The 8,547-nt window shown below is 38.4% G+C and overlaps 1 pseudogene; it reads left to right on the top strand.

Annotated features, from left to right (window-relative positions):
• Positions 1 to 186: 186 nt before the first annotated feature.
• Positions 187 to 946, top strand: LOC102816879 (annotated as a pseudogene).
• The last annotated feature ends 7,601 nt before the right edge of the window (positions 947 to 8,547 follow it).

Below are 8,547 nucleotides of genomic sequence, written 5' to 3'. Positions count from 1 at the left end.
GCACATTTTATTATAATATTTGACATTGTCTTCTCAAGCTGCCCTTTGAAATTTTCTGTTCAGTTCTTTTACCTCCTCATGTCTTCCATTTGCTTTAGCATCTGTATGCAGGAGAGCAACTTTCAGTCTCTTCTGACATCCATTTTGATATTTTCCTTCTGTCTTGTCTTATGATGTTCTGCAATATTTCAGCAACTGTTAGAGGTATTCATGAAGAAGAATGTGGACTTCTTGATTTCAGAGTATTTTGAACACATACAAGAAGCTGTGTGGGCAGTGGAGGCATTCAAGGCATCTGGTAAACCAGTGACAGTGACCATGTGCATAGGAGACTTGCCTGGCATTGCCCCTGGCGAATGTGCAGTGCAGCTGGCAAAAGCTGGAGCTTCCATCATTGGCGTGAACTGCCACTTTGACCCCACAATTAGTTTACAAACAGTGAAACTCATGAAAGAAGGTTTGGAAGCTGCCAGAATGAAAGCCCACCTGATGGCCCAGCCCTTTGCCTACCACATTCCCCTTTGGACTAGAACCTAGAATCGCAACCAGATGGGATATTCAAAGGCACACCAGAGAGGCCTACAACTTGGGTGTCAGCTTCATTGGCAGTTGCTATGGATTTGAGCCCTACCACATCAGGGCAATTGCAGAGGAGCTGGTCCCAGAAAGGGGATTTTTGCCGCCAGCTTCAGAAAAACATGGCAGCTGGCAAAGTGGTTTGGACATGCACACAAAACCCTGGATAAGAGCAAGGGCTAGGAGGCAGTACTGGGAGAATCTTTAGATAGCCTCAGGCAGGCTATAAAACCCTTCAATGTCAAAGCCTGATGCTTGGGGAGTGACCAAGGCAACAGCTCTGCTGATGCAGCAGAAAGAAGCCACGACTAAGACTAACCAGCTATTGAAGGAGCTCTTTGAAAAACAAAAATTCAAATCTGTGCAGTAGCCCCTACGGGGAATCTCTGTTTGGTAAATTCCTCTGTTTGGGCCATTCCATTTCCCTTTTGATAATTTCCAATTTTCCGAGATTCATCTGTACATTCCATGTTCCAACTATTAAGGGAAACTATTAAAAGAAACAGCTGTTTCTCCTCATTTTGAGTCGTTCAGCATCAGCAAACGAAGGTTCCCAAAGCTTTACTCCTCTTACATCACCAAAGGCAACTCTATTTTGAGGAAGCAGCTCTTCCCCAGTTGTATTTTTCAGTGCCTTCTAGCCTAAGGGGTTCATCTTCCAGCATTATACATGACGCTATTCATAATGTTTCAATGTTCAATATTCTGGTGCTATGTGACAGTGATCCACTGCTATTCAAAAGGTTTTCACCAACTAAAGAATCAAAGGAAAGTCGCCTCTCTTTCTTCCTACTCTGTCTTAGTCTGGAAGCTCAGCTGAAACCTGTCCACCATATGTGACTCTGCTGATATTGAAAATACCTGTGACCCAGCTTCCAGCATCTCAGCAACTTGATGCCACCACAGTACAACAATCATACAAGTGATCGAAGAACTATCTGTATGGTATCTGCTAAGGTTCCTCTCTAATCTTTCCATTTGCTTTTGCCTATTTTATGCCAGGAGTCCTGGTGTGGTACTGTGGATTAATGTGCCAGACTGGAAAGCCATTTGAACTACAAGGTCAGCAGTTCAAGCTCACCAGTGGCTCCTTGAAAACCCTATTCAGGGTCGCCATGGGTCAGAGCTGACTTGACAGCACTTAACAACAACAATAATTTTACCAAGATCTATCTATATGGGATCAAACTGAGCAAAACAAATGGAAACATTAAGCAGGAACCTTAGCAGACGGTGAGTTTTATATTCATGAAGGAGAAACAACTTAGAAAAAGGGAGTATGGTTGCACAACTTGAAGAATTAATCTGTTGAATTGGTATATGCTTTGCTGTGTATATGCTCAACAACAACAACTAAACAGATAAATTTAGGAGAAAAAAGAGAGAGCAAACCAACAGTTAATCTGGAATCAACATTAGAAAGATTCAGAAGAAACAAAACAGGGATATTATGATGCTCTGGAAGGCAGAAGAAAGTGCTTCATGTAGGAGAGTGTGCTAAACTATCTGGTTAACTATCAGTATGGATTAGAGTTAAACTTCATCTTCTTGATCAATACTGCTGATAGGTCAAGATGATGAAGACTGAGCATTCACCATTAGATTTAACCACTAGATTTAATTGTTGTTGACCCTAGCAAGTGCAGCTTTAGTAGAGTGATGGGGCGAAAGTCTTATTAAATTGATTTCACCAGAGGATGGGAAAAGAGAAATTGAGTACAGAAGGAAAAAGGAGCCTTTTTGGGGCAGACTTTTGTAACAAAGATTAAAGAAATGGAGTAGACTGTGTGGTCAAGAGTGAGGTTTTAAAATATATTTTCTAATTTTGGGTAAATTATAGCATGTAGTATGCTGAAGGGAGTGATTCATTGAGGAAGGAAACATTGGTGATGCAGAAGTGAAGAAAAACAATTACAGGAGTAATATATGTGAGTGGGTGAGAAGCTAAGGAATCTAATGTAGGAAGTATAGGCGTTGACTTCAGATTGGCGCTATGAAGGTTTACCATGAAGTCAGGAGGGAAGACAAAGTTACATTGGGGTGATGAACGCATTCATGTACAAATTCCGTCATGAGTACTTCTATTGTCTCAGAGATTAAGACTCAAGGTTATCTCCGGAGAGTGAAGAGGGAAGGATGTTGAGAGCAGGAGTTGAGACAGGAAATATCATACATTCAATGGACTAGTGAATGTCCTAGAATTATTAGATAGCATATATTTTCCATGAGAAAATATTCCAAGAGTGTGAAAAAGGTGTGTTTGAAAATTGGAATGTTTAAATAACGGGGAAAGCATTGGATTTCTATGTGGTCCTTTCTCCCAGAGTCAGTAGACGTGAACAGGTTATCAGCTATAGCAGCATATTCCTCTGATAAAGATGTTTAATATTGTATATCTATTTTTTTCCAAGTGTTTTAGAGCAAAGAACTCATTTCTCAGCATTTTCTATTAGTATCCTACAGAGCAATGTTCCATGGACTTCAGTTTGGAAAATCACTTCCTCAACTACAGCATTACCACAGGTGTGTCTGTTAACCAGTTCCCCAAGAGAGGCAGATACAAGTAACAGTGGCCTACCGGTAGATGCATGGATAGACACACAATCTGAATGAGGGTTGTAAGGAAAGAAGAGAGTATGCCAATGAATATATATAGTTATATCCATGAATTTGTGGGAGTGTACAGGTGACAAATCTGCTGCACAAGACCTCTTTAAATAGTTCAAGGGCAAAAATGTCACTTTGAGAAGTAAAGTACACCTGACCCAAACCATGAGGTTTTCAATAGCCTCACATGCATAGGAAAGTTCATAAATAAGGAAGACCATAGAAGAATTGACACATTTGAGTTACGGTGTTGGAGAAGAATATTAAAAGTACCATGGACTGCCAGAAGAACAAACACATGTGCGTTGGAAGAAGTATAGCCAAAATGCTCGTTAGAAGCCAGATGGCTAGACTTTGTCTCTTATACTTCGGACATATTATCAGGAGAAACGTGGTAAAGTGGAGGGTCAGTAAAAAACAAGAAGACCTCCAATGACATGAGTTGGCACAGTGACAGCAGCAATGAGCTCAAGTGTAGCAATGACTGTAACATTAGGCCCAAGACCGGGCAGTATTTTGGTGTGTTCTGCATAAGGTCACTATGAGATGACTCCATGGCACCTAAAAACAAAGACATAGGTGGTGAGAAGTCCTGGTGTGGTGCTGTAGGATAATCACTGGGCTACTAACCATAAGGTCAGTGGTTCAAATCCACCAGTGGCTCCTTGGAAACCCTATACAGTCTCCCTACGATCATAACTGACTGGATAGTACTTAACAATAACATAGGTGGCAAAGTTATGAAACCTTCTTTGATATATACAAAAACCTTAAGGGAATGAGTCGCTGGACCTGATGGCTGCAGATCATGATCTCAAGGGACACAAAGTCAGCTGACATAACAGTCCACAAAGACAACATTCTACATCCTACTTTGGTGAGTAGAAGCAGTCAATGCAGGACCTAATAATCTCAACTCCATCTCTTACTTTCTTTGTCACATTGGACAAGTTACTTGACCTCCCTGAGTCTCAGTTTTCAGTAAAATGTAGATAATGTTACCTCTCACTGACTATTGTATTACATGAGAAAATACATATAAAATAATTAGCATACTTTTTTCAAATACAAAAATATTATAATGATAGGACATCACTTTCTAGGTTAAAAGCTCTATGCAACTGTAAAACAGCATTACTTTATTAATACTGGGATAAGGAAATTAAACTAAGACTATGTTTAAAAGAAAACATATAGCAGGAACAGATTTATTTCATAAAGTATGAAGCTATTCCATTGGTTCTCAGTTTTTACCACATTTGTTTTTGTTTTGTTTTCAGTGTTTTGACAATTGTCTATAGCTAAGATTTATAAAACTTGTGCTACATTATTGCAGAAAGGAATGACTTTTCTGATGGGGATAACAATAATAATAAAATAATATTGGTTCAGAGCTGTGGTCTGGAATTTCCTTTGTAAGCAGGTATTGTTCCTAATGGGAAAATAAAAGTTACAGAAGGGTTAACTGACTTAGTAAAGGTCAACAACACAGCACAATCATTCTGCCCACTGAGCACCAGGAACGTCTGTTTTTCTGACATACTTATAACTCTATAGTTAAGATGTTCACTTAATGTTCTTTTTCATTCCAAGGTCTCTGACCATTTAAACCTTTTCCCTTTCACTTAGATGTGCTATGCTAGCTATTAATGCCCTGTAAGTACCTGCTTTATGCTTGCTTTAAGACCTGGACCTACCAATTTTCAAAGAGTTCTTCTTTGACAAAATGCCAAGATAATTATAGCAATTGTTTTTTTAAAAACACATTCAAGTTAAAAATAAAATCTTCGTTTATGTTTGAAATTTTAAGGAACTAATTTTGCTTGCTTGTTGTCAGGAGATAATGTTTCAGCTTTGTGGTGCTGAGTAAGAAATGCACTTCATGTTACATAGGTTTAAAATATGTTTGATTATGCCCATTATTGAGCTTGAACACTGATCTCAGAGCCAGTTTCAGAAATAGGACCTAAAAACCTGAATTTTAGGCTTCATTGCCAAATCCAAAGAGAATTGCATATCTCTTTCTAACTTCGATGCTTCTAGATAAAATGGCAAAATATTCCTTTTCTGCTAGATTATATGTTACTAAATAAAGGAACCTTTATTAGTGCTTCTGTGGTTAGATCATATAAATATTTTTATTAACACAGGGATATAGATCCCCAAGGTAGTTATGCATGAATGGACACAAGTCAATACACATGCACAAAAAGAGATAGAATTACGCACGCTGTGTGTCTAGATTTTCACAGCAGACCCGGCCATATGTTTTTGTCTAGGCTGCTGCCCAGCGAACTCATGCATGTGGATAACAATTCTTGTAGGCAAGACACCACGTAAGCAATGAGCATAATTCATAATGAAACAAACAGACGTGCTAATTGCAAATTGTTTCATTATAGAACTCAACCAAACTCTTTTTTAAATAAGTAATATTGATAAATGAATATTTGATCTATTAATCTAACCATTCATTGAAAATGGAATCAAAAGTTCGCTGTTGAAGGACTGCGTAGAATTTAGCACCATAACACGTGATAGTCACATTCTCTCCCTGATTTCCCTCTACAGTTTTCTTCATGGTAACCATCCTGAAGACGGGACCAAGCACAATTACAATGCCTGATACACAGGGGTTAAATGCTATTAAATGCTTGTTTTTTCACTGCAGTGAGAAAGAACTGCTTCCAACTTTTTGGGACTAAAAATATGGCATTTACATTTCTTTTCTCTATACAGAATAAGTTGAATGTATGCTCTCTACTAATTGTGAGGGTAGGATGGGTTGTGTTTAATACTATAGAATTTCATTCACATAGGAAAACGGTTAGGTGAAAATTAAGCCTTCTGTTTTACCTGATGTTTTCTACTGAGAAAATGTAGTTAGCCTACTTAATTCAATGAGCAAAATATTTAATAATTGATGAAGATTTGTGGGGTTGAAAATTGTAAACAAGACAGTATTTCAATACAACAGCTCTAAAATAACTGAATAGACTTCTCTGTTGTATTCATTTACTTTTCTACAACACCACCCACCATCTTAATATTTAGTAATAAAGCACTAGGCATAATTTGAGGAGGAAAATAATATGATATCATTTAATTTTTCTCTCTTAGTGAGTTAAAATATATACCGTGTTCAGCAATTTCATATATATACAAATATGATAGGAGCACAGTAGCTCCGTAGAATAAGCAAAGGACTGGGGAACCAGAAGGTTCGCTGTTGGAGGCCACCAGCTGCTCCACGGGAGAAAGGAGAGGCTTTCTGCTTCCGAGATTTTAGTCCTCGGAAACCCTCAACAGGGTAGCTATGAGACAGAATGACTTCACAGCACTTAACAACAATCACATAAGTTGTTGTTAAATGCTGTCGGGAGTGTGCCGCGGCTCCATGGATAAACACTGGAATATGAAGTTTCCAAGTTCAAGCCCACCAGCTGCTCACTGGGAATAAGATGAGGCATTTTGCTCCCATTAAATATTTGTTGTTGTTAAGTAAACCCTATACTGGGATGCTATGAGTCAGAAGTGACTCATGGTACTTAAAAACAAGTACCGTTCAGTAGATTCCTACTCATAGCTACCCAAATAGGGTTTCTGAGGAGCAGCTGGTGAGTTTGAACTGTTGACCATGTAGTTTGTAGTCTAGTACTTATCCTATAGCACCATACCAGCAATTCAGATAAAATCTTATTGTGATGGGACACACTTTGCCACCCTTGAAGAATGAACTTCATTGTGGTGATGGGGGAAAAAAAATCCTTGGTGTAACTTTCCTGGCATTTTTCTCATCGATTCAGTTTTCAACTTTCTTAAAATTATTTCATTAATAAGCCCTTGTGAGCATTTGTCAAGAAAATCTTATCAATTACCCCTTTGGAATCCCAAAAAGCAATTGCCATAATCTTCTGACCTGATTTCAATGCTTTGAATTTCACTGCACTGATCTCCTCAGAAGTCACTGTCTTGATTGAACTTTGCTCTTTGGATTGTGTTGACAAATCCAAGGTTCATTTCCAGTTACATTTGTTCCATAAAATACTCTTCATTGGCTTCAATCTCGTTTAAAAGGCTGATGGAAAGATAAGTTCTTTGAGCGAGCTCATCTTCGTGTAATACTTTTGGCATCCATTGCCAAAAGCCAAGATGTGTGCTCAAAACTGAAGATGCCAATCCTGTGATATCCCACCTTCAGAAGCTATCACACCAAGGCACTTCTTTGTTGGTTTCTAGCACTTTCTGGACCTTCAGTCACAGTGTCTTCATTCTTTGAAGTTGATGGGCTTCTCTGTCTGGCTAATCTTTCATGTCTTTCTGAGCCTTCCTCAAAATGCTTGACTCATCTGAAAACTACTGTTTTATATGGAGGAACATTCCTTATTGCTTTTTGCTCAACTTCAATGATTTATGCGATGTCCACTAGAGTTTTGTTAAAAATTTCATATTAACCCCTGACCCTCAAAATCATTTTTTTCCCATGGCTCAAAAATAATACTTTTTTCCTATAATTTCATCATATTATCCAATTCATCTGCTGAGCAAATAATCTAAGAAACAGGATTTTATGAGGAATATTGCATCAGGATTGGGAGAAGATCCATTAACAACCTTGTTTGCTAAAAGCATGTTGCTATTGTTGCTATTAAGTGGTGTCTGTTCAGTTCCGACTCATAGCAATCCTGTATACGGTTTCTGAGGAGTGGCTAGTGAGCTTGAACCACCAACCTAGTGGTTCAAACTGACCTTGCAGTATAACGCATTAACCCACCGCGCCACACCAGGATAGCATAGATGACTTGAAATACCTACTGATGAAGATCAAAGACTACAGCATTCAGTATGAATTGTACCACAATGTAAAGAAAACAGCAATACTCACAACTAAACCACTAAATAAAAATATGATAAATGGAGAAAAGACTGAAATTATGGAAGAATTCAGTTTGCCTGGGTCCACAATCAGTGCTCATGAAAGCAACATTCAAGAAATCAAAGGACCTGTTGTTGTTGTTGTTGTTGTTGTTAGGTGCTATCCAGTCAGTTTCAACTCATGGCAACATTGTATAGGGTTTCCAAGGAGCAGCTGATTAGCTTGAACCGCTGACTTTGTGGTTCCACCCGACATTACAGTTCAGTGCATTAACCCTCAGCATCATGCCAGGATTTATTACATTAGGAAAAGACATATTACATTAGGAAAATCTGCAAAAGACCTCTTTAAAATGTTAAAGAGCAAAGATGTCACTATGAAGACTAAGTATGCTTAACCTAAGCCATATTTCCATTCACCTCATATGCATGTAAAAGTTGAACTATGAATACAGAAAACCAAAGTAGAACCTATGCAATTGAATTATG

The sequence above is a fragment of the Chrysochloris asiatica genome, unplaced genomic scaffold, assembly GCF_000296735.1.
Source record: "Chrysochloris asiatica unplaced genomic scaffold, ChrAsi1.0 scaffold00063, whole genome shotgun sequence".
NCBI lineage: Eukaryota > Metazoa > Chordata > Mammalia > Afrosoricida > Chrysochloridae > Chrysochloris > Chrysochloris asiatica.
This window is presented reverse-complemented; position numbering and strand designations above follow the sequence as displayed.